We start from the raw sequence: 22,146 nt of genomic DNA on the forward strand, positions 1-22,146 counted from the left end.
GCACAACCTAGCCCTATGTATTGATTGCACTCCTTCCGTTGCTCTGTCGTCTCTCGCTTGCTCTCTTTGTTTAGAGGTTTTTTCCTGTTAACTCTGAAAAGAATTCAGTTCAAAAGAAAATAAAAGCAAAGCCGTCTTAATAGAGCCACCGGCTCCCTAACCACCTCCCAGCCATTTGCTTCTAGGCACTTGAGTTATAAATATCTAGGAGCAAAAGTGCAGAAGAACGTTATATAAATGTTGTAAATGGAGCTCGGAGACGTGACCTGGTTTTGGGGTCAGTGAGATCAATAATGGCCTAGAAACTTTCTCTATGTAGCTCATTATGGTATGGAATAAAGTAATAATAAGAAAAATAAAAATACTCCTGAACTTTCATGTCTCTAATCCATGAGATGGGAGAAAATTGCTTAATGCACACCCTGCCTTCAGAGTGCTTTCTGTGATTAGCTTTTTCCACCAGGGTAGCGGCTGCTAATTCTAAAGTCTGACATGGTACATTTGCCACTGAGTATAAAAGGGGAAAAGGGAAGAATCACCAAGACGAGAAAAGCTGGATTCTGATCTCACATCCATTGGAATCAGTCAGGAGCACTCAGCAGCCACACCCATGTAAAACTGGTGTGAACAGATCAGAATCAGGACCAATGGCTACAACTCATCATCATACAGTCAGAATCATCGATTTTTAAGGCCGGAAGGGACCACCAGATCGTCTAGTTTGACCTCAATGGCCACCTACACCACCCAGCACCTGCACGCTAAACCCAACGACAGAAAGAGACCAAAGTACTACAGCCTACAGGAGACTAGACTGTTGTGTGCCATCGGCAGAGAATAGAAGGGACTGAGGTGCACCAGTCCCTGAGGCCCCTGTAGTGGCACAGAAATGACTAAGTGAGATATACCCAGATAAATCTGGCAAGTGACCTGCACCCACAAATAGCAGAGGAAGCCAAAAAAAACCCCAGAAGGTCACCACCAGTCTGACCCGGGGTAAAATTCCTTCCCGATCCCACATATAGGATAGTTCTGTAAGTGGGTAACATCTCAAATCAAAAGCTCAGGAAGAAATCCATTATTTATTAGCACTATTTATTTGCCAACCTATTGATTTAAATGGAAGTTAAGTGCCTAAATACTTTTGCAAAAAGAACAGGAGTACTTGTGGCACCTTAGAAACTAACAAATTTATTTCCGCATAAGCTTTTGTGGGCTACAGCCCACTTCTTCAGATATACTTTTGAACATCTGGGCATGACAGTGCCTGCTACCATGAGCAGTAGTCCTCTCAGAATCAATCAGACTGCTCGTGGTAGTGTGCACGGTGACTAGGATTAAGTTTCTGAAGGATTGGGACCTATGTATAAATAAATGCAGCAATAAATAAATCTGGAAAGGCACGGCATAGCAAGGGAGCAGGCAAAGGGGCTGCAAGGGTACACAGATGATACAGATACATAGGGTAGACCCTCAGCTGCTGTGAATAATTGGTGTATGGCCCTGAGGGGAGGGTCGGGTCAATGGAATGCCACTGATTTACACGAGCTGAGGATTTGGACTCATGAAATCAGCAAATGCTCCGAGAGTGGGATTTGTGTCTGTGTGCCTTTAAAAATCAATAGAATTAACAGCAGTGCTTTGTATTGCGTTTTGTTTGATTTTCTAGAGGAGGGAGGGGCTGATTCAGTAAAGCACTGAAGCACGTGCCCAAATTTAAGCAGGGGTTGTCCCGTTGAAGTCAGTAAGACTATTCATAGTCTTAAGGTTACACTTGTTAAATTGGAGCCTTAACTGGGGCAAGGGGAACAGCAGAAAGAGGATGTGTTAACAGGAGCCAAATAGTGAAGGAGACCTTTGTGGGATGCTCTAATAGAGCGGAAGGGTGGTCCAATGGTTAGAAGGCTAGCCTGAGACTCAGGAAATTGGCATCAATTCTTTGCTCTGCCACTGCCTTCTTGTGTGACCTTGGGCAACTCGCTTTGTCGCTCTGCACTTCAGTTTCCCATCTGTAAATCATAGATAATAGCTCTGTTAACACTTACAGCCGTGTGTAGAGTACATAGAGTGTGCCCCCAGCTCGGGTATAAATCGCAGTGTAGACGGCGAGGCACTGCTTAGGCGAGTAGGGTAAAAACATGCCAGAACCTCAGGGTAGATACATGGCCTTCTACATGCCCAAGCAGTGCCTCCCATGTCTACACTGCCACAGGGAAAGTCTCTGACAGTGGGGAAAGGACCTGGAAGTGTGGAACTGCCAGAACCTTTCTCCGCTGCCTCTCCTGTCACAGCCACTTGTAGTTACCCCTCCGCAATATGAACATAGATTGCGTTTCACTGTGGCATGTACCTACACGTGCCCTTCATGCCACTATCAATATAGACAAGGCCTCACAGAGGTGTATGGGCCTCTCATACATGATGGTAATTGGGGCCATATATGTAGCTAAGTTAGACAGAATAGACCCTAATGGAGAATGTGTACTTTTTCATGGGTTTTATGAACCATCCTTTAGCATTAGAAGATTACATTCCTGCTATAGAATTCTATGGGAGAGTTTAAAAAACCCAGTAGAAAAGTTCCCACTCTCTATTACAGTGTTTGAACGTCTAGAATAATTCATACATTTCTCTTTCTATTTCTGTGACATTTCTATAGCACACCACTGGTCCATCCCCATTCAATGGGATAGGATTTCTCCTTAAGGACGTGCTAGGCTGGAAAGAGAAGAGGGAGGGGAATGAAAGGGAGGTGATGGATGGAAAAAGAAGGGGGCTGAGGAGGGAGGTGAAGCTGAAAGGGGGCATAACGCTCAAGGAGAGTGACGCGTGGGCCAGACAGCAACTGGCAGTTGGAGAGGGGTGAAGAAGGTCAGACAAATAGCCAATAGCACAAGCATCCATCTTGCTTCATTTCCAAGAAGCGTGTTATATAAATGCTGCTGAAGCTCCAGTTAGTGAGACGGGGCCATTCATCTTCAGGAGAATGGGATTCTATTTTCCCTAGTTCAAGATGATGTTGTTTTCCTTTTTTCTTGCACGTGTTGTCAGCCCAAGCTTTGTAGCGGCGCAAACTCATCTTTCCTACAGGCATGGTGCTGCCAGTGAGAAGCACGAGGCAATACGCAATCATTAAAGCCTTTGTAGGCCCTGCATATTTTAATTATTACTTGTTTTAACGTCAAAAGCCTGCCCACATGAGACAGAGTCTTACGTTCCATGAGGGCCTGAAATAAGGGCCAGCGCATTCCTTTAGAGTCCCGAATATTAAACAGACATTAATTTGTTTTGAGCCTAGTATGTTTTAGATGCATATAAATCAAATTGTATAATGGAAAAAAAATCTCCTCCATATGTTGGAAAGCTGAAACAAGGCACTAACGCTAAGTGACAAAAAGTGGCAGCGGCAATAAAAGTTGATTAACGTATTAGTTTAGCATTATGCAGAATACAACTGGATCTCATCTTTGTTAAAGCAAAGCAAGGACTGGTGTTCCACTGGTGCGGCCTTTGTGTTTCAGCTGTATTCCCTGTAGGACGCCTAAAGTTCTCAGGTTCCACCTTACACAATGGCAAAGTCTTAGTATAGTCACGTTTTTCATCAGTGAGAAGGAAGTTAAATAACACTTGACTACGGTAGACAAAACAAGACTATGCATAGACTAACTGGAAACATCTAGAGTTTAAAATTACCTGATAGAGAAGAAGAAAAAAAAATCAAAGTCGTCCTAGGAATGAAATATTCCTTCCCTGTCCTTCCTGTTCCTTTGTTATGCTAACCAAGGTAGGAGTAGATTTCCACTGGCAAAAAAAATAATATTTGTAGATTGTGTGTGTGCGCATGTGTGGGGAAATGGAATAGAGAGACTTAGGACTTTTTTCCCAAACTTTATTCACAAGTACAATTATTATTACTATTTTATATTGTTGAATACTCCATAGGCTCCTCCTGAGATTGGGGTGCAGTTGTGTTAGGTGATGTATAAACACACAGTGAGAGACAGTCCTTGCCTCAAAGAGTTTACATTCTAAATAGACAATACAGATAAAGAGTGAGAGAAGAAAGATCAGATCAATGGTAAAGTTGGGAATAGGATTCAGGTCTACTGAGTCCTAGTACAGTGCCCTATCTGCTAGTGTGCAATGCTTGAGCCCAGAGTTTTTATCAGAAGGAAAAACCGTCTACTTTTCTGTATTCTGAACATTGGCCAGGTTAGCATCTGTCACTAGTTCCATGAACCCCTTTTGTTAGCATGAGGAGACACAGCCCACAGTCTCGTTTATGTACATGAGACCTCAAACAAGTTGTGATTCTTTGGATACTCGTCTGCAGTGCCTAGGAGGAAGGGGTAAAAGGGAGCTTTTCATAAATCCGCCAAGTTTTTCAGAGCACTCCAAAAACACATAGAGAATTGCCCTGGACTCTCAGCTCTGGGAGCTACTGCTGCCCATGCAAACTCTCTAGGAAAAATCATAAAGGACTTTCAATGGAAAGTAGGCACTTAACCTGCCTAGGCCCTTTTGAAAATCCCACTAGATGTCTATCTGCAGCTTTAGGTAATTCAATACTTCTGTAAATCTGGCCCTAAGAACTAGAGAAGAGGGAGGAGGGATAGCTCAGTGGTTTGAGCATTGGCCTGCTAAACCCCAGGGCTGTGAACACAATCCTTGAGGGGGCCATTTAAGGAACTGGGGTAAAAATCTGTCTGGGGATTGATCCTGATTTGAGCAGCGGGTTGGATTAGATGACCTCCTGAGGCCCCTTCCAACTGTGATATTCTATGATTTAGGTCAATGCCTGCAACTGTACTGACTCTTATTGCTTTTGGGCTGCCTCCAAGTTACTTTCCCGCTGCCTCCGGCATGCTATTCATTTAGAACACGGGCTGGATCTTGTAATTAAGGGACTGAGACCACAGTTTTCAAACTCAGAGGTCTAACTTGTAGCACCATGTAATATGTAACCCACCCATCTGAGAGGTTAGTACACATTCTCATACACATTTCAAATTCCACCTTACCCTAGGAACAAAAGACTGTAAAAAAGACAACATAGGAACTTTAAGTGCCTTAGCTCTATAGTAACATTTCAGCAGGTGTTTGCCAACCAACCCTGCCTGTAAACATTTGAAATATCACTTCTATTGTGAATGGTATTTCTTACATAGAAAATCTTAGCCTGCTGTGCTTCAGTGACCTTAGCATTCTGTAGCCTGTGTTTGACTAGCAGACAGGGAAGTAACCAGGCATGTTGCTGAGTGGCTGTCACCTGTTTCTCAAGATGCCAACAGCTAGCTAAGTAGATCCTCAGGGTTAGAGTGTAGGAGCAAACTGGGGTAAATGTTTAACTTGAATCTTTGGAGTTTGTGGCTTTTGCCTTTCTTTATTAACCTAGCATGGGTTTTTTTCTTTACAGTTTCACAACCGCAGGTACGCAGATACCAAAAGGGCACTTGATATAACTTGCTTGTGGAAGAATGAACAAAGGTAAAGTGCTTTACGTTTAATATTCCTATCTTACCTATATATTGGAGAGACACTTCAAGTTTCCATGTTGGCTTTTTCTAGCAGGGCAGCACAGCATGTAGAAAACAATATCAATATTGTGTCAGGTAGGAACGGGAGAACATCCAGCTAGGATTTCAGAATGAAGGAAAATGTTATGTTGCTCTTTGTTGCTTTTTAGAGATCCAGACTAATACGGCTACCCCTCTGATACATGTTGCTCTGATGATATTTTCTACCTTTGGCTCATATACCTTTATGTCATGCTATGATGTTGTCAGAAAGATCTCCCTTGCAAAGCAAAAGCGACAGCAAGAAATGCTGCTCAGAGTTGTGAATTTTTGTCCATGAGATTGTGTGGGTAGATCTGGGAATTTTCTGACAATTTTTTTTCTTCTGAAAGTGCTGATTTGTTGAAACCAAAACTGATCGCAAAACACCTGACTTAAAAAATCAAAACTTTCTGGTTCGAAAATGTCAAACAGGATGTTTTGACAATATTGAAACTTTTCAAAACAATTATTAATTTTTTTTAGTTGAAATGACTTTCTTTCAAAATTTTAGTAAATTTACACTAGAAAGTTTTAAAAGAAAAGGTTTGAAATGGAACTGAAGCATTTCAAAATTATTGAAACAAAAGATACTGATTCTTCTGAACTATTTCCTCTCATCCCCCCTCCCCCCGCTTTGGTTCATGAAAATTTTCAAGATTTAAACTTTTCAAAATTTGGACTGGGAACAATTTCAAAACATCAAAAATTCTCATGGAATGGGAAAACCATTTCCCACCCAGCCCTGTTTGTGGTAGCATCACACTGAAAGTCCTTTGGCTGCTTACATGTTTTTTTAAAGCAGGTCACTGGATAGACCAAACTGTTTTCATACTAATTCAATTTATATCATGTTAGGATTTAAAGTGAGTAGTGACAATGAACCCTTTCAAGGCCAGACTAGATGATCACAGTGGTCTCTTCTTGCCTATGAGCTATGAAAAATCATAATCTATACATCACACACACACATATGCACAGATTTCTCCTGCCTCCATTTCCCTGGCCACCAGACTGGATACCCTGCATCTTCCTCTCTCTGTCTTTTTCACTACTGTCTTAACAGATCTCCCCATTCAAAGAGATGGCCTTATTATTTCTGTTGTATTAAGGTCTAAGGTTTTCATCAGCACCTTTGAAAAGCTCAGTGTAGCTAAATTATTCTACTCCTTCTAGATGATTGTGCCCTTGCGTTTTATTCCCTTCTGCGTAGTTGTGGGTATGGGAAGAAGGTTCTTTGTGAGGGAAGCCAGCTGTTGATTCATCTGCACAATACATAAAGGGCTAGAATGCCATTGTAACCCGATACAGTAATGAGCTTGATTTTTGGCACAATACAGGGATTTGCTTTGTATTGCCTGTGTGTATGGTATAAAGCAGCTCATAGTGGGTGCCTAGCTAAGAGAGCTCAGCAGCTGAGCTCTGCCTTTATGCTTGTTGATGAGGTTTTGAGTAGGGAAAGGGTTCAGAGGGATCTTTGCCAAAATTAAGTGCACAAAGAAAATTCAGGTAATAACTAAAGGGCTGGAGTTTAGTTTTAATGGAAGACAATTTTAAAAGAAATTAAAGGGGTAATGGAGGCATTGTCTATTCAATTGTATCTAGAATCTATTGTAAATATTAGATAAGATCTGGTGCATTATTTATAATAATAATAATATTACCATAAAATTGTTTGCAAACATTAATTAATTGATGAAGAACCAGATTCTTCCACTCTGACTCACACCGCAGAGCAATTTACTCCACGAGTAGTACTATTGGTTGAATGGGGTAAGTAATGGATTTTATGGATGGGGAAACTGAGACACAGGGGCAGCGTCAAATGACTGGGACAAATTCACACAGGCAGTCAGAGGCAAGTTGAGACCAGAACACAGCCTCTAATTCTTACCATTAAACAGTCTCTCGTTCCTGATTCACACAGCCTTCAAAGAGGGGTGAGGACGGAATCTCCTCTCCTCCCTCCCACCATGTCTAACATTGCACACTCGGGTATGTGCTGTATTATGGAGTTACCTTTTTCTTAAGATACTGGGCTCTGCTGGTGGGAAGATTATTATTATGATGTATTGATACGACAGCACAGCAGCATCCACAATTTGCTAAGCCCTGTCCATACACACAGAAGAGACAGATTATTGGTCTGACCCTAAGTTCCTACATTCCTAGGAATCAAAACCAGGTGGGCAGAGAGAGTCCTTTTGTTCTGTTTGTACATATCTAGCACAATGGAGTCCTATCCATGACTAGGGCTGCGCAGTGCTGCAGTAATGGAAATATATAAATAATGAATAGTAATTACTAGTAGCTTTGAGAACGTGGTAAGCAAAGGTTCACAAGTGCATTATATAAGGGTGACACATTGCAATAAGCACTAGGATCCATGAAGTTTCACCATCTTCACATGCCTTGGAGGCAAATTATAAATTACAGTTTAGGAGCTATTTATGCATAGCTTGCTCCTGTAAACATTAAAAATGTTACCATTTGTGGGGGCGGGAGAGAAAAATCACACTGGTCTCATTCACCCTCAGCCATCCTAGGTGCACTGACGTGTTTTTCTGTGCTTGCAAGATGGAAAGTACAATTGCAACAAAGTCCAGGATCTAGTTTGGGCTGGACAGAGAATTGCCCTGATCAATGCAAAGGAATGCAGCCTAAGCAGTGAGAAATGGGATTTCATGCCAGTCCCTGTTCCGATCGGTGCTTGTAGTTTAGTTAGCAGTAAGAATTGTCATGATCCTGGGGAGAGGGTAATGTGCAGTTGCTATGGTGAATAACAGATGTTGAACTAATTCCTAACAATGCCACACAGGGCAGGATTCTGAGACTCCTACCCTGAATAGCTTTGAAATGAACGGGAATACTTCAGGGTAGTAAGCACTGTCTGTAAGGAGACAGAATCTGGCCCAAGGTGAAGAAAGAAGTCAGAATCTGGCCCATAAGAAGGAGAAAAGTAAATGTGGAATGACATTAACGTTCAAGAAGCTCATGGATTTATCATGGGTTTAGCTTGTTCCTAGTCTGCTCACAAAATAAGTGTAAAGGCAATTGCAGAGTTATGACCAACAAAATGGCACCTGTTGTAAAGTAGCTGAAGTCCGATGTTGCAATCCTCCGAGAGGTTACAAAATCAAAACAGGTTCTCTGGAAGCGTGTGAGGCTTGGCAAAAGGACAAGGAACCTTCCATCTATTCAAATATACCCTCGGGCTGTACAGGCTAAAGTGCCTTATTATTCTTCAGGTGCTTGATATTTGAGATGAGTCAGTGGAGTTCAGTCTATTTCCTGGTGATTTTGTGCAATCTGGCAATTCAACAAAGCCCTTGAGCATGTGCTGAACATTAAGCAGGGAGGCCTAGCTACTAAAATACGCACAAACAATGGGACGCAGCCCGTGCTCACATGATTTGCTGACTGGAAGGCTCAGCAGAACGCCTAGGAACAGATGGGTTATTCAGAACTTGAATTTCCATCCTGACCCTTTTAAGCGTGTCATTTCTCTGGGTCAGTGGAGAGACGACAGAAGTGCATTATGGGGAATTTTGCACTGCTGCCGCCTGGACTGTACTAGGTCTGTGGGTACCAATTAACTCTTTGTGCTTGTAGGCCATGTGTACATTAGGGAATTTTAGAAAAGCATTCCCGCTGGTGCCAGCCCCAGCTCAGCTTTACCAGTGGGAGCCAGAGTATAGACAGTAAGAATGGCCATACTGGGTCAGACCAAAGAGCTATGTAGATCAGTATCCTGTCTTCAGACAATGGCAAGTGGCAGGTGCCCCAGAGGGAATGTACAGAACAGGGAATCATCAAGTGATCCATTCCCTGTCGCCCATTCCCAGCTTCTAGCAAACACAGGCTAGGGACACCATCCCTGCCCATCCTGGCTAATAGCTTCCTTAACGTGTGGTCTTTTTATCGCTGTGTGCTTATATTCAGCAGCAGTATAAACCACAAGCATCGAGGGTGACATTCTCCAGCACCATTAATTCATCCTGGCTCATTGGCATTCATTTGACTAATAGGAGGAAAAAATTAAACAAGTCCTTCTTTACATGTCAAATGTCTCACATGCTCTGCAGCCCGTGATTCCATTGGATAATAGCATTTTGCAGTGGTGAAATATTAAAATAAAATAATACCACCCCAAAATGTCAGGGTTTCTTTTACAGGAAATCTATTGATGTTAAAATAAATGGAATTCTATTCATTTTCATTTTTTTTTAAAGCTAGTAAATTCCAAAAGAGGATTTATCCAGTTTCTACAATATGCTTAAGGACTTATAGCACACGATCAAATGCAGATTTATTAGGGGCATGAGGAGTTGGCATACGGCATCCTCTGGATAAAGCTGCTCGGTGCTGCTTTGTTCTGGTCAATGAGGATTTTTCATCTTAATCATTATTCCTGGGACCATATGTGGCCCCGCATTTTCCAGAGCTGTTTTAGTTTTATTACATATAAGGGGTAGATGAGCACTTCTTGCTAGTACATTTTGCTAGAGACAGTGGGAAGAACAATCTTGTAGCGAAGTCACTGGGCTGTGACTCTGTACAGCTGGGTTCAAAAACGAGTGCACTAATGATTTTGCAAAATGTTGTCATTGTTCATCAGAATGTTCCAGCTGAAAGCACTCTCATTCTTAAGATGAAAGCATTACAGAGAAAACAAAGAGCAAAAGGACCTACACACATGCTAAAAAGCTTGCCAGGAGTCATTCCACTCCAACCTTGGGGCTTGGTAGCTATCAATCATTCATAATCCACAACGGGGTTTTCCCTGTGGTTACCAGTTTATAACTGTGTGTCAGATTCAGAATCAAAACAACCAGGAATAGTTTAGTCTTTCCTCTACGCTGCGTGGGCCTTTGATCTTGGCCTTATATAACAAGTGATTAGCAGACAATGGCTCTCTCCACAGGGCGTAGTTTCAAAAGGCTGGGATTTTGCATAACTGGAGGTGGAGAATTTGCATTTACCTCCCTGTAGATCTTCCTCAAGAAAGCCACTTAACACTTTTTGTTCCCAAGGTCCATTCTTGTCTGGCACATTGTTCAATACAGTCCTTTGAATCCTCTTCCTGTTGGTATGCCTACTTCCACCTTTTCATGTTCTCTGTATGTATAAATATCTCCTGTCTGTGTGTTCCATTCTATGCATCCGAAGAAGTGAGCTGTAGCCCACGAAAGCTCATGCTGAAATAAATTTGTTAGTCTCCAAGGTGCCACAAGTACTCCTGTTCTTTTTGCGGATACAGATTAACACGGCTGCTACTCTGAAACCTGTCAATAATACATAAGCCATTCACTTACGTTTACATATCTTTGGTGTCCATTGTATTAATTCTGTAAGTTCGCCCAAGGATATGACAGGAGAGGGAACAAAAGGCACTCATTGGAGTCAGTGAAAAGATGGGCTTCAATGAGCACTGGATTAAGTCCCATTGACCTTGCTAATTCTCTCCTCTGTTGGCAGTTGATTCAACTCTCATTGTGCCACAGGAGTTGAATCAGCTTTTGGTCTTCTTGAGAGGAACTGGTCTCTTGAAATATCAGATAGTGAAGTTTATCAATTCATTTCATACCAGTCAGAGCCTGGAAAGTCTATGAAAGCTCTGGGGCAATGGAAAATAGGAAAATTAAACACAGATTAGAGCAGGCCAACTCAACTGTATTCTGCAGTCTAGTCTTCTGAATTGTATATATTTACCTTTTAATCATGATCCTTGCTAAGCACACAGGCCTGGCTTGATAACACCTGTTCAAGGAGATAGTATTTATATTTTGAACATAAGTAGCAGGTACTTATTAGGAGGCACCATACATTTTTATGAGACTTCATTTGATAACCCAAATCAGTTTCCACCACTAAGCAAACAAAGCATTATATTATTCTTATTTACTTTATGTTTCAGAATATAACACACAAAGCAGCAAACTGCAGATAAGATTAAATCACAAGCTTTTTGAAAGCCATTCTAATCTACAGAATACAGAACTCTGGCACAGGGATGCATGATAATGGCTTTCCAGAATCACATGGCCTTGATCTCCAAAATTATGCTCCGTTATCCTTAGGGAGCTCAGGCTATTTTCCATGACTAGTTTTTATCTATCACGTTTAACCTGTAAAGAGGTATGTGTGTATGACTGGAAAACTTTTGTCCCCTTTGATAAGCTCAGAGAGCCACCTTTTAAAAGTAGAGATGATATATATTTTAAAAAATATCTTACTCTGCTCTGCAAAATACTGCACCATGTCAAACACAAAGACACAGAAGTTGCCAAATTCAAATAAGGAACTCTATTGGAGAAAGAGAAATCCAGTCCTTTAAATAAACTTCTCCATTAGAATTTAGGATTCTTTTTAAAAATAAGATTCTGTATTCCTTTTCATGCCTTTCACACAGGGTGTTCCTTCTGGCCACATATGAATATATTCTAAATAATAATAGCTTTAGAGAAAATGAGGATTATATCTAGGTCTTAATTTTCAACTGGGCCTTATCTGGCTTCCATTTTTGCAAGATAAATGTTGCTCCTGAAAATAACCATAATCATATTTTTGTGGGCACAGACAGCGCAATATGCAACTTCTAATATTTCTTACTGTAATGTACTGTGGGCACGAAAAAGCAGGCTCAACTAATTATTTGCTATCACAAAAAAATTGCACCTATGGAAATGTCAGCTGACTTGATACTCAGCGGGAAAATGGACCCCTAACATTCAAAGGAGCTTCAGATGTTTTCTGTTATCTACATACCAAGAAGAAATTAAGGTGCCAATGCTGATGTATTTCAATGGGAGTTTTGCCCAAAATGCAGGATTGGGTCCCCAAATTACACAGTTTGTTCTACTTAGTTATTACTGTCTGCAGTGAATCCCATTAGATAAAGGGGAGAAAACATAATCAACATTTTTATAATTTCTTAACTAATATTAACTGGATGAAGAGAAAGCAAAATATTGTATTTTATTTTGCATAGACTCTTTCACCAGTAACAAAAGACATGGCTAGCTGGGTCATGCCACTGGAAAAATTTTATAGTTTGGAACATTTTCCCCATTTTATTTCTGCAGCAAGTTGCATTTGCTGCTAGGATTAAAGATGTTTAATTGAAGATCAAAAGCCCCCCCCCAGCATATTTGTTTTCAAGTACAAAATCATACGAAACTTATATCTGGAAAAAGTTTTTTTCTTCTTCTCAGATTTAGAAGAATGAGCTTCCCCTGATTACTATGAAGGAACAACATAAAGCAATAAACAGCCTAACAAAATGGACTTTGATTGTATGTTTAAGATTAAGGCTAAAGCAGGTGTGTTTTAAAACGAACAATAAGTGACATTAACTAGGATGAGATGCTTGCAGAATGTCCTTGTCATCAACTTGCTGTTTCATCTTCAAGGTCGCGCTGTTCCAGGCTGAAAAGAGACCTACATTTTCTGAACAATCCTGTGCTTTATTTGTCTTTGCTCATGCAGGGTTTTTGTGGTGCTGAATGGATAGCGCCCACTCAAACACAACACTTAGGTCCCTCTCTTTATCTTAATGAGGCCCAGTTGAAGAGCAACGGAACTTTGTGCTTGTTAAACCGTAATGACTATTCAGCCTATTAAACGATGCCAGAGGGATGAAAACAGAATACATCTCTATTAGTACCCAGCCTGACATTCAGCTCTATCTTTCAGATGACATGCAAAACTGATATCCTGAGCACAATAAAGCTTCCAGGCAATTTTGTCTAAAAGAAAAGTTGTTAGAACTCCAATCCAAAGGCCATTTTGGGTAACTGCATTCTGCTGACCCCAGTTCCTGTCACTCAGGTTAATTTATTGTCATATTAATTATTATTGATTATTTATATTATAGTAGAGTTTAAGGGCACCAGTCCTGGATTGGGGCACTACTTTACAAACATGTAGCAATGACATGGTCCCCACCCCAGATTGCTTACAATCTAATTAGCAGCCTAACTTTGTATCCTAAACTGGTGCAGGGTGATATCGGATATGGTTATACAACCGCTGCATTCCACCAAAAGAGGCAGCAGATAAAGTGAACTCCATGTATGGTTCTATTTTAGATTGTCAAGTTTGTAACCAAGCTTTGGAATGAAAGGTGCTGAAGAATCGCACCGTGCTGTTGTTATGAATATTCAGCCATGCAAAATAATAACCTCTCATATGAGGAGCTAGATTGTGGCTGAACCTGGTGTGGGAATACGGGAAGGGAAGGCATAGGTCTTCCTGAGTTTAAGGGCTCCTGCTGACTAGCACCCCTAGCAGCACGGATGGCCCAAAAGGTGTGGGGGGGGCAGGGGGAAAGCATGGCCCTGCCCAAGTACTGTCTGGTTAGCAAAGTTAGCTGGATGCAGAAGGAGCATACACTGAAGTCCTTGAAGAAGTGTAGAAAAGGCTGCAGTCCCCTCCGTGCACTGATGAGCTCAGGGAGACACCAGGGGAGATGTCAGAGCACAACTCCCAAGGAAAGTCAAGTTAGCTCCCTTAGGTACATTGGAGAAAATCTCCCTCCATGTCCTCCTGGAATCCCAGAAGTTGGCTACGGGGTTTTTCAGGGTTGGCTTCTGTCTGTTTATCAGATATCACATTTGAATTCTCTTCCCAACAATTAAATGTCTCTAATTTACTGATCCTGAGCAGGTGCTAAAGCCAGACTGACCTGTGTCTGCTGACAGAGGGATACAGGGTATAAAATACTGAAGTACAGGAAGTGGGGAGGTGGGTCCCAGTTTCAATCTACTAGAATAAATCGAAATCCTCAATAGTGGCTGAATTTATTCAAACAATTCCATTGTCTTTCCAAGGCTAATGCACATGAATACTGCATTAGCAAAGTGAATTGAAAGGGATTCCATTTCAATGAACATATATAATGTCCCAGCCCAGGAGAGTAACATTTAATTGACGAGTGGCTTTATGTCTACAGAGTATTTATAAAAAAGAGTCAAGGTCTGCTTTACATGAGAGATTTTGGTCGTACTATCTAGCTGTTTGGTTGTTTGAGAAAGCTGTTGCTTTGTGGGCAAGAAAGAATAAGAGTAAATTCATTCCGCTGTGACATATTTCTTTAGCCCCTCAATGAAGCCAACTCAATAGTCACAAAGTGGTCGTCTGTATTTAGATACATACATTAATTTACTCAAGTATAACAGAGATGCTGTGTTTTTTTAAGCAGATATGTTAAAGCAGTTATTGTTCAGCTTCTTAGCTATTAATAGTTCATCTCAGATGGCTGTTTGGTAAGCTATGTAAAATGAATACGGGGTCAACTTATATCTCATATAAATCATTAGGTGTCTTTCTACTGATTTCAATCAGACCTGGATTTAAGTATCTCCATTACAGAAATAGATGAGCACCTCTGGAAGATTAATTAATTTTATCCTCACAAAACGCCTGAGAGATCGAGTTTTACACTATTATTCCTATTTTGCAGCAGGGGAATAGAGAATGGGGGCTTGCTCAAAGTCCAGCTGTGGTACAGTCAATGTTTGAACACAGCTCACCACAGTCCCAGTCCAGTCCCTTAGCCAATTTCAGTCTTATTTCCATTGAAAGGTTCATTAAGGCAGCGGGAATAGCATGTGGCAGGTCAAGTGTAAGAACCTGCAGGATGAGGGCCTGGGACTACAAGGGTGGTAGGCGTCTGACAATTCCACATCATCACCAGAAGTTCAAGCAAGGGTCCTGCTGGGGGTCCCTGTGAAGCTAAGCACTGCAGGAAGTATCGTCCAGCAGGGCCTTAGTGGTGATCTGTGCCACCGCTCACTGATTGGGCTGTGCTGGTATATAACTCAGGAAGCTTTCACAAGGAGCTGTCTGAGCAATGATGCAGATCACATGCTTGCTTGCACTCCAGATCTTGTCTTGCTGCAAACCCTAGACCCCAGCTCCTGATCCCTGACTCCACTATTTAGCTCCTGACTGCAACTTGGTAACGTGTCAGCTGCGCATGGCCCAGCACTGCGTGGTAATGTGGGGTGCTCTTGGAGAACAAGCTGGTGGTGGAAGTCTGATGTACAAGAAACGTTAAAAAGAATGAAAGAATTATTCAAAGAGGTTGAGGAAGCAGACCAGGATAATGAGACACTCAAAAGTGCATTCAGAGGGACAAGGTGCGGGAGGTAATATCTTTTATTGGACCAACCTCTGTTGGTGGAAGAGACAAGCTTTTGAACTACAGAGAGCTCTTCTTCAGGTCTGGGGAAGGAACTCAGAGTGTCACAGCTAAATACAAGGTGGACCAAATTGCTTAGTATAAGCAGTTAACACATATTCTAAGAGATTAAAGTGCCATGAGAAAAGTTAAATCAGAAGAAAGCATTTGTGCACTGGGGAAGTACACTTCATGCCATATGAGAGAGAGCTGGAGAACTGAAAAGAAGAACCAAATATGCAGGGGTGGCAATGAAATGGCAGCAACAAAGTAACAAACTGAAAGGAGAAAGGTGCTTGCTGTGTGTGTTTGTCCTGGCCTGCTCCATGCTTTGGAAAGAGTGGGTCTCAGGGAGATGGAAGAAAAGAAGATGTACATAGTAGAAAACAATATAACGAGGAGAATGGCAGCCAAACAGATGGTAGACAGAGTGCACATGGAAGAAATGAGGTGGAAGATGAAGTTTGGACTTTCAGTGATAGGTAGGCTGAAGAGCACAGGTTTGAGGTGAGCTGGGCATGTGATAAGAATGGGAGAAGAATGACCAGCAAAGGAAGCATGAGAGGAAGAAGGCAGCAAGAAAGAACATGAAAGACTGAGGATATGATGGAAAGACTCTGTCAAGAGAAGTTGGATGAGAAAAGGACTGGAACTCCAAGACCTACAAACTGATGCCATCAACAAGAAGGAATGGGGAAGGACTGTGAGCACCTTAGACACCATGTAAACAGGAAAAGGAGTCGAGAAGTGAAATGTTCCATAGACAGCACACCCACAACTGGCACTATTCATAGAGAGTGTATTTGAAAACGGAATTACTTTCGTATTTATATTTAGCCTCATAGCTATTAAGACTACAGGAGGGAGGGAGGTGGATTACAACTGCTTTGTTTGCAAAACTTACTTCCACTGTCTTTAAACTTTTTTTAAGGACTCAAACGTGCCCATTTTTAATGTACTCTTTCTTTATAAATATGAACTAAGGCTAGTCTGATCCTGGGTCTCCTTATAAGAACAGTAGATGTGAATGCAAAAAACCCCAATATTCTTACATGTCAAATCAAAGTCCAGGTGCTGCACAAGCCCATTTCCTCCCTTCAGTGTTTTATTTTTTCCCAGGCCTATAACTCCCCCATGGGAAACCAGGAGAAATGTTAATTTCTTTTTTTTCTCTTTTATTAAAGTAACAGCTCTGGTGATTTAAACAATCAAGCACATGTTCTTATGCTGCCTGCACCTTCTGCTCTCCATAAATGGTGATGTGGGTAAGAAAGTAAGGAAATGACATTAACCTTTTCCATCTGATAAATAAGGGCTCTATTCAGTTGCAATAATCCACATCCTTCCCCAGAGATCCAGTTAATTTTAAACGAACTGCGCCCTTAGGTATTCAATTATTTCCACACTGGCAAGCAGATTTCTTGGTGAATTATTCAAGTCCAGGACTGAAGTAGTCTCCCTATGCAACAGTGGATGAGGAAACTGGCCTTCTGGATTTCCCGGTAACCTGATTGTCCTGCTAGTAGGGCTGAGGGATTCATCAGGCTCCCACCGGGTTTATGACCAGCAGCTGTGCCCATTGAAGACAACAGGAGCAAGACTGGCTCAATGATCCATTTGATAGCATGCCTTGCTGTCCTTGTCTACAGCGAATCCTTCACCCTTGGCAACCATGATACACCCTCAGTTTATGGAAAGTAGGGGGAAAAGGACGCCTGGAATGGGTGGAAAATGAAAGTGTTTTGGGGTGTGGCCTGTTTACAGGCAATCCAAAAATGCAGACTCAGGTTTACGGATGTCCTTGTGTTAAAGAAACAATTATTTTCAAGACAACTGGCAGTGAGAGGATGGAGGTGGGGCAATGACTCCACTCTCCCGGCAACACGGTCGTAAAGGCTAAAATGTATCCTTGCACTGGAAAAGATGGGATCCAACTTTTTTTTTTTTCTTGCAACTAGATTGCTCTGGTCTGGCTGGTGCCTGCTCAGACATAAAAACAATGAACAGCAAAAGAAAGAGAAAGGGCTATATGCATTTGTGTATATATATGTAGGCTGGGATTTTCAAAGGAGCCTAAGGGAGTTAGGCATGATTGAAAATCCCATTGAAAATAAATGGGAATTGGAAATCTAACACTACTGGGTTCCTTTGAAAATCACAGCCTTAATGCAATTCCTGTACGTGTACCTAGGGCCTAATCCAAAACCCATTGAAATTAAAGGGACTTTTTCCCTTGACTTCAAAGGATTTTGGATTAGGCCCCTAGATCACTGGACATGGGCATTAAAAACAAATAAATAAAACAAACTAATTATGTGACCTAAACCAAGGTTTCAAGGACTTTGCAACCTGGAGTGATCTATACCCTGTGGGTGAGTTATTAGATTGCATTGAACTTACTAGAAAACAGGAGAAACATGTAGGTATATATAAGAATTCATACCTCAGTGTGTCATTTACAGATTGATTTTAAAATCCCACAGCAACTTTGTTTTCAAAGAATTCTGAGCCAGATCCTCAGCTGGTATAATCGGCAAGGAGCAGTCAATGGAGCCATGTAAGGATCTGGCCCTCTAAATGTAAACCCTGTAGTGTCAGGGTTGACTGAGCATCCAACCCTGCAATTAACTAAGTATATTTTCTCCTTTCATATCTATATTAGAAATCATGGCAGAACATGAGACTGCTTACGTTTTACAATCTGTGGAACACTTTCTCATGCCAGTGTCTTGCTAAGCACTGGTGCATTAAACTGTGTTTCATTATCACTTAACCTTGGAGCTGGTTGTGACCAGTTCTGTCTGAATTCAGTTATCTTGTTCTCCACCAGAAAGATTTCCAAGCATTTGTGTTATCTCCCTTAGCATCTAAAGTAGGGACGCTGACCACGATTCAGAACAGTTTCTGATGGAAAAAAATACAGGAAAAAAATGCATATGATGACAGGCATGGAAATAAAACCTTGAAGAATCAGAAAAAGTCAGATGCATATTAAAGTTACTTATCTGGTGAAAAATGGAGCTGCGAATTGCCTGTCAGATATAGTGCTGTATTGATTTTATGCATGACACAGTAATTCTAGTTCATAATGATGACATTAAATAGAATAGTCTTTTTTTTCCAAAGTATCTAATCGTTTGTGGCTTTGCTAATCTGCTGCTTACCCATGACACACACTGTATATTGTAACGTAAATCTGTAGGGCCAGATCCTCATCTGATATAAATTGAAGTCAGTTAAACTACACTCATTTAAAAGAGCTAAGGATCTGGCCCTTAATAAACAATATATGCACAGCATCTGTTTTCAAAAGTTCATGATCAGAGTTTATGCAGAGATATGTAAAGTATCTGCAATGTTTTTACAGTGATCAGGAGAGAAAGGAAAAAAAGAGACAGAGAATAAAGATTGTAGCCAGATCATGGAAACTGTAAAGGTTCACACCACATAATGTCTTCTTAATAACGCACACAGGTATTACAGTATGAAAGATATCTGCTGTTTAGTTCTTTTGATAACTCACACTTGAGAACAGTTGCACTTAGGCTTAGGAATGTAGGGTTTCCTTGTAAAAAATTACTACAGTTGAACCCTGTTATGTCGCCGGCCTAGGGGTTTGCCAAAAAGCGTCGAGATAACCGATGATCGAGATAAACCCCTATCCACCCCCCCACCCCTGAACTCCCCTGCCCTCTCTCTCCAACACCCCCTCCCTGCCCCCTTACCGCGGTGCCTGCACGTGGCTGGATCCGGCGAAGCGGGGCCGGGCGGTCGTGGACGGGGACCCGGAGCCGGGCAGCCAAAGAAGCGGGACCTGGTAAGCGGGCCGGGCGGCAGGCGAAGCGGGACCGGGTAAGCGGGGCCGGGCGGGCGGGTGGCAGGCGAAGCGGGGACCGGGTATGCGGGGCCGGGCGGGCGGGCGGGGCCCGGGGCCGCGGGGCCGGGCGGGGACCGGGGAAGCGGGGCCGGGGGGATGGGCGGGCAGCGAAGCGGGGACCGGGGAAGCGGGGCCGGGCGGGCGGGTACGCGGGGAACCGCGGGGCTGGGGACGCGGGGCTGGGGAGCCGGGGAGCGGGCGGCCGGGGACGTGGGGAGCCGGGCGGCCAGGGACGCGGGGAGCCGGGCGTCTGGGGAACAGCGCGGCTGGGGAGCCGGGGAGCGGGCGGCTGGGGACACGGTGGGTCGGGGACGCGGGGAGCCGGGCGGCTGGGGAACCGCGCGGCTGGGGAGCCGGGGCCAGGGCAGGAGTCGCGTGGCCGGGGAGGGATGCGGCAGGAGCCGGGCAGGGCCGCCGCCGGAGTTACAGTCGAACCCATTTATCTCGACCTCGGTTAGTGGCAAATTCGGCGCTCTTCTGTGCTCGAGATATTAGGGTTCGGCAAGATTAAAGAATCAACATAACCGATGAGAAACCGATAAGACAAAGAGGGAGTTTGGCGGTTCCACTTCTAAAACGTCGACTTAATAGGATTGGCAAGTTAACCGAGGTCGAGATAAATGGGTTCGACTGTAGTTGGGTTTTAGAGCAGATGTTATTATTACCAGTGACAGTCCGAGGAATCAAAACTTCAGTGACATGCAGAGAAGCATAGCACACACAGTAGTAGTGTCCAGTGGTGCAACCAGTGGAAGCCAATGCATCTGAGCCCTGACCTGGCTGGACTTTGCTGAGTAGAGAGATTAATTTAGTCTCCACACCCATGACGGCTACGCTGCAGCCGTGTAAAGATATAGCCCATGATGGGTTGAGTGGCGATGTTCTCCACAGCCGTGGAAGTCCCCAGAGGCACACACTGGTTGAATTAGCCAGAATGCCTCTAGAGATGCTGTGGAAAAATAAACCAGGGTGGGAAAGCAGTGCTTTGTACTGCATAGGATTCCTTTTGCACTGACTCAGCTTTTCTGGCTGGTATGGTAGGACTATGATCGCATGGTCCCAACTCCTTTTGGGAAGTGTAGAGCTAGCAGGAATGCTTTGGTTCAGAATTAATATGCAGAAGAACAGTTGTTCAGAGCACAGGTAGGCTGTGGAGTTTTTATAGCATGTTGTGGGGGGGGGAGGGGAGGGGCGCAGCTCAGAAAGAAAAAGGTTATGAATCCTGCTCCGAAGCATCTGGTGTCAGCCATGTCAGAAGCAAGTCATTGGGCTAGCTGTAACTTGGGTCTGATCTAGGCTGGGAAATCCTATGTTCCTATGTTACTGTCTGTCCGTTTGAGGAGGTTTATCCAGCTCGTCCTTCCTAAACGAGGAACAAAGCCAAGGTGAAGCATAATTGATAACGTGAGTCCTTAAGTTAGGAGGGCAGATCGATAGAGATGCTTTTAGCTCACACCCGAGGAAAACTGAAGGTTACAAACTGTGAGCAAAGTGGGCTGAAATGACCAGGAGGCTGAAGAATCAGTCTGGCTTATGTCTGGTTCTAGACAACCAATGTATTGGTTCTCTTAGGTGAGTAGAAAGGAGACTGGCAGTGAAGGGCCCATATACAGAAATTGGTTCATTTCTGCTGGAAGGGTGTGTGTGTGTGGGGGTTGTTGTTGTTGACTCCGTAGTGTGTCACAAGGCTCTGCTTTTAGAGGTCCCCAAGAGCCCAGAAGAGAAGATGAGCTGAGAAAGGAGCAAATATACAGATCCACCAAGCAGCCTCCCCATTTCCCGTTGTGTCCCCACATACTCAAGACACAGCTACAGCCCTGTTGCTGCAGCAGCAGCTGTCAAATGGCTTCCTTGCTGTTCTGAAGCCCGTTAGAGTGGGAGGGTCAGGGTCATCCCCTCACCTTCTCTGGGGCACCCTGTGCTCGTTAAGCCTGGCTGGCTGGGGTTGGAATGGGGGTGGGGAGAGTGTTTCCCGCAAAGACAATAGAGCTCTTTGTTTATCACGCACTCAGAAGGGCTGGAAGGTAACATACAATGTCTTTCCTGACGGATGTGCTCTCTAAGAAGCGTGGGATTTCCTTTCCTCCCCCTTTGTTTACTGTTTGCGCTTCGGCTACCAAGGCCTCCCTCTTTTAAACAACCTGCCTCTTGCCTCTGCCACATCACGAAGCCTGGGGGTGGGAGACAGAGAGACAACACAGTTCTCAAACGCTGGAGCAGAGGTTCCTAAACTGTGGTCTGCAGAGCACTTGCTGACAATCTGTGTGGAGCAGACTGATCACATGGGGCTGGCTCCTCCTCCTTGTTCCCAGCTACTAAACGGCATTAAAAGGCACTAAAAATACATTACACTCTTTCCTCATTGAACTCTTCCTTGTAGCACTGTAATGGCTGCTAGGACAGTATGAGATTGTGAAGGACCAGAGAGGTGAGCGGTATGATCACAAATCAAAGGGAACGTGTCCCAAATATCAGGGGTCCTCAACCTTTTTCTTTCTGAGCCCTACCCTACCCCATATGCCCAGCTATGC

The 22,146-nt window shown here is 43.2% G+C and overlaps 1 protein-coding gene across 1 annotated transcript in view; it reads left to right on the forward strand.

Moving 5' to 3' along the window:
• Positions 1-4,965: 4,965 nt before the first annotated feature.
• The window catches only part of KCNJ16 (potassium inwardly rectifying channel subfamily J member 16), a 39,395-nt gene continuing 22,214 nt past the window's right edge, over positions 4,966-22,146 (forward strand). Inside the window, exons 1-2 of the mRNA XM_044981590.1 lie at positions 4,966-4,980; positions 5,417-5,487. The gene's annotated coding sequence lies outside the window, so the exon portion shown is untranslated. The remainder of the gene's footprint in view (positions 4,981-5,416; positions 5,488-22,146) is intronic.

Source organism: Mauremys mutica, chromosome 12 (assembly GCF_020497125.1).
Source record: "Mauremys mutica isolate MM-2020 ecotype Southern chromosome 12, ASM2049712v1, whole genome shotgun sequence".
NCBI classification, from domain to species: domain Eukaryota; kingdom Metazoa; phylum Chordata; order Testudines; family Geoemydidae; genus Mauremys; species Mauremys mutica.